The sequence below is a fragment of the Eschrichtius robustus genome, chromosome 1 (genome assembly GCF_028021215.1).
Source record: "Eschrichtius robustus isolate mEscRob2 chromosome 1, mEscRob2.pri, whole genome shotgun sequence".
Taxonomy (NCBI): Eukaryota; Metazoa; Chordata; class Mammalia; order Artiodactyla; family Eschrichtiidae; genus Eschrichtius; species Eschrichtius robustus.
The window spans coordinates 1,429,928-1,434,346 of NC_090824.1; the positions used below are offsets into that span (position 1 = coordinate 1,429,928).

General features: G+C 36.8%; 1 pseudogene; it reads right to left on the minus strand.

Moving 5' to 3' along the window:
* Positions 1-225: 225 nt before the first annotated feature.
* On the minus strand, positions 226-628 carry LOC137749596 (prothymosin alpha-like; annotated as a pseudogene).
* Between the last annotated feature and the right edge of the window lie 3,791 nt (positions 629-4,419).

Here is a 4,419-nt window from a genome sequence, read left to right on the forward strand (position 1 = left end):
AAAATGGCTGACCCCCTAACAATATGTACAAAAATATAAAGTGTAGATAAAAAATACAAAGAAAGTTTCCTCCTTAAAGTACTTTAAGAAAACAAAGCAGGGCCTTGGAAGTTGTGGTTCTTTTTTCCTCCCCTGTTGCAAATTCGCGTTGGCGGGGACCGCGTGTCACCTGCGGGTGGCGCTGCCGCAGTGGGCGGGCGGGACTCTCCTCGAAGGGGACCACGTTTAGCTTCCGCGACGGGAAGTGGAGGGTGACTGGGTCACGTGGCCCTTTAAGTTTAGCTTCTCCTTTTTTGCTGTCCAGCCCTCCTCGTCGGTCTCCTGCTTCTCGGTGTCAACATTGTCGTCCTCCTCGTCTTCAGCTGCCCGTCAGCGTGTAGCTGCCTCAGCCTCCTCATCTTCATCTCCATCCTCCTCCTCCCCGTCACCTTCCTCCCCCTCCCCCTCCTCCCCCTCCTCCCCCTCCCCCTCCTCTTCTTCATCTCCCTCGTTGTCGGCCTCCTGCTCCCCATTTTCCTCACTAGCATTTCCATGAGCAGGTGCATCTCTCCCTTTCTCCGCCTCCTCCACCACTTCCTTCTTCTAAGTCCTTGGTGGGGATTTCGGAACTGGCGTCCACGGCCGACATGACGGGCACGCAGGTGATCCCACACAGCGGATTAAGAAGACAGCGGGGGTTCCACGACTCTGGCGATAGAGCTGCCGGAGTCCGCGGCGGCGAGCGGGGAGCCGGCCACGGCAACAATGCAAAGATGGCTTTTCAGGGCAGCCAGTCGTGTATGGGTTTTTAAATAAAACCCAACATGCATTCCTGGAATAAATCCCGCTTGATCACAAGGCAAGCTCTTTTTTATATTTTACTATTTATTTGCTAATATATAATATTAATATAATTAATATAATATATAATTTCTTATACCCATTTTGCCAACATATAATTAAAGACATGCATCTGTGTTCATAAAGAATATTGGTCTTTTTTTGGTAATGTCTTTGTCAGATTTTGACATCAGGGTAATGCTGGCCTCATGAAATGAAATTGGAAGTGTTTCCTCCTCTATTTTCTGGAAGAGTTTGTGTCAGATTGGTGTAAATTTTTAAAAAAATATTTAATAGGATTCAGCTGAGAAAACACATGGGCCTGGAATTTTCTTTGTGAAAGGTTTTTGATGATGAATTCAGTAATTAAAACACATATAGGGCTATTCAGGTTTTTATTTTATCTTATGTCAATTTTGATACATTATTCAAAAAAGGTGTCCATTTCACTGCATTTTTTTAAAATAAATTTATTTATTTACTTATTTATTTTTGGCTGCGTTGGGTCTTCGTTGCTGTGCGCGGGCTTTCCTCTAGTTGCAGCGAGCAGGGGCTACTCTTCGTTGCGGTGCGTGGGCTTCTCATTGCGTTGGCTTCTCTTGTTGCGGAGCATAGGTTCTAGGTGCACGGGCTTCAGTAGTTGTGGCTCGTGGGCTCAGTAGTTGTGGCTTGGGCTCTAGAGCGCAGGCTCAGTAGTTGTGGTGCATGGGCTTAGTTGCTCCGCGGCCTGTGGGATCTTCCCGGACCAGGGCTTGAACCCGTGTCCCCTGCATTGGCAGGTGGATTCTTAACCACTGCACCACCAAGGAAGTCCCTCACAGCATTGTTGAATTAAGTTGTTCATGAGATCCCTTTATCTGCTGTATCGTTGGTAATGTCCCCTTCTTATTTCCTGATCTTTGTCATTTGTTTCTTTTTTTTTTCTTTTATTACTCTGGGAAGGGATTTAGCCATTTCATTAATCTTTTCAAAGAAACAAATTTTGGCTTTGTTTATTGTCTCTGTTGTTTCTTAAATTTCAGTTATTTCTGCTTGTATCTTTGTTAATTCCTTCTTTCTATGGGCTTAAGTTGCTCTTATTTTCCAACTTCTTAAGGTGGAAATTTATTGGCAAATTCTTTCTACAAAGGGTCTGAGAGGTTTTTCTGTCCTAACACCAAATATGTGCTTTAGTTGCCCTAAACCATGAGACTGGGGATTTCTCTGAGGCAAAATGTTGTGTAACCATGAATCTCACCCAGTGTAGTTCTCTTCTTTCAAGGGTCAAAGCTCTTCACTTTCTGTTTATTTTTGTTTATCCTCCGATGTCTTCAAATAGTTGCATTTTATATTTTCTCTAAGTTTATATTTGTCATTATTGTAGGAGGATTAGTCTGAGACAAATTCCTTCTGGTATCTTTCAATGCATATGTTATTCAACCTGACAGATAAAAATGGTAATGTCTTAATTTTGCATTTCTTTGGCTAAATGTGGTTGGACACTTTTTCATAATTTTTGGTGATTTGTAGTCTTTCATTTATGAGTTGTCCTTTGCCAATTTTATTTGGGATGATAGTGTCTTTGTTGAGGACTTTTAAGAGATCTTTCTCAGTGCACGATATTTGTTGCAAATATTTTCACAATGTCATTTGCTTTTTAATTTTGTTTATTATGTTTTAATACACAGAATTATTAAGTAGCTACATTGAAAGTGCTTTTATATATGTAAGAGCTTTTACTATTTTTATTGAAATACATTTTAAAATTTTTTGAATAATATTTCAACATTTATGTACATAATATTTGCAGTCCTATTAATGAATTGTATGCTGCTAAATAATTGTATTATATTAAATCATTCTTTCTTTCCCATGGTCAACTTCATAGATTGTTGATTAAGCTTGCAGCTGAATTTTATTTGCTAGTATTTCATTTTTTACTTTACATGAAGTTTTATATTTATAGCAGACTTTCCCAAAGGAACCCCACCCACAAGAGATGCCTCCAGGTAGAAATGGTTCTTTGGTTGGACAAATAAGATTGGGAAACACTGGAGATTCTCTTCCTGCCCTTGTTAAGAATCACAATGCACATTTGCAAGTTAAAGGCTTTGAGAGATTCTGCATCTAAAAATTATGTTGACCTTGGTGAACCCAACTTTTTTTTAACTTTATGAAATAGTGGCATCTTTTTATGTAATTCCTAAGTAATATAGTTTGAAGAACATATGGTGAGTTATATTTGTCAAAATTACTTGGCAAGTTTTCCAAATTTATAAGTTTCTAAAACTGAGTACATAATTTTGGAATGAATCATGCCTTAAATGTTCACAATATCTCAACAGCAAGAATGCCTGAGTCTGGAACACCTTTTGGAGGTAATTCTTTTCTATTTTTAACATTCTTCCCAGGGACATCTATTTATGCATATTGCTTAGCTCTTTTAATGTCAACTTTGATAATTTATCTGTTTTCATTCAGATTTATTGGCATACAACAGTGCAAGTAATTCCTTGTCAATTTAAAAAATTGTCTGCATGTTTACCTTATTGCTTATGTGATTTAAAATTTTGTTTAATTGCTAATTCACTCCCTCCTTCTTTGTAGTAACTAGATTAGCCAGAGTCTGGTCTGTTGTGTTAGATTTTTCAAAGACTTAGCTCTTTAATTTACTTATCTCTTAGGTCGTAATCTGCGTAACAATTCTCGTTTTTCTGTTTTTTTAATTTAATAATTTCTGCTATTATCTCCTCTGTTTTAATCTTCCTTGGAACTACTTTTAAAAAACTCATTGACTTGAAGGCTTTGATCTTTTTTTTTCTTTGTTTGATAGTGAAAGCATTTAAAGATGTGACTTTATCTTTGAGGACAGCTTTGTAGAAACCCACTTGTTGCTAGCAATTTCATTATTTTTCTGATATTCTAGAATTTAAATAATGTTTCTTTTTTCCTTTTTCCTCAAATGTTATGTTTACAGGAGTACTTTTTAATCACCAGTTGGTAAGGATTTTGAGTTTAGACCTTTGTTAATAATGTCTAGTTTTAATCCTTCAAAATAAACTAATGTCATTGTACAATTTTAACTTTTTGAATATATTGAAGTATTTGTTTATTTTTTATTCACCTAGGAAATGTCCCTTTGGAAATCTTTCACTGATCATTTGAAGTATTATTTTTAATTACCTAAATAATCATGATTACATTGTCATTGTAATAAAATATAATGTTATTATATTAGTATATACAAAATTAAATATAAGTACATATAAACATAAAATACCTCTGACCTCCATCCTCAGTTCTAGTCTCCTAGTCTCCAGGAAAAAAAATCACTAGTACAGTTGGTGTGTTTTCTTTATTATACATTTCTATCTGTTTGCATATACATATATAATCTACAGAAATACACACTTTTGACTTCTGTATGCTTAAGCAGTTGTATGTATTGTCCTGTAGGCTGACTTTTTCACTCACAGTATACTTTGCATATATGCCCCATAAGCTTATTGAAGTCTGCTCTATTTTTTCCAACTTCTACCACAATATTAATAGACAATAATTCCTTTAGCGCTGCCCCTATCAATGGCCCTTTAGGCTGTTCCCCATTTTCCTCAGCTGTAA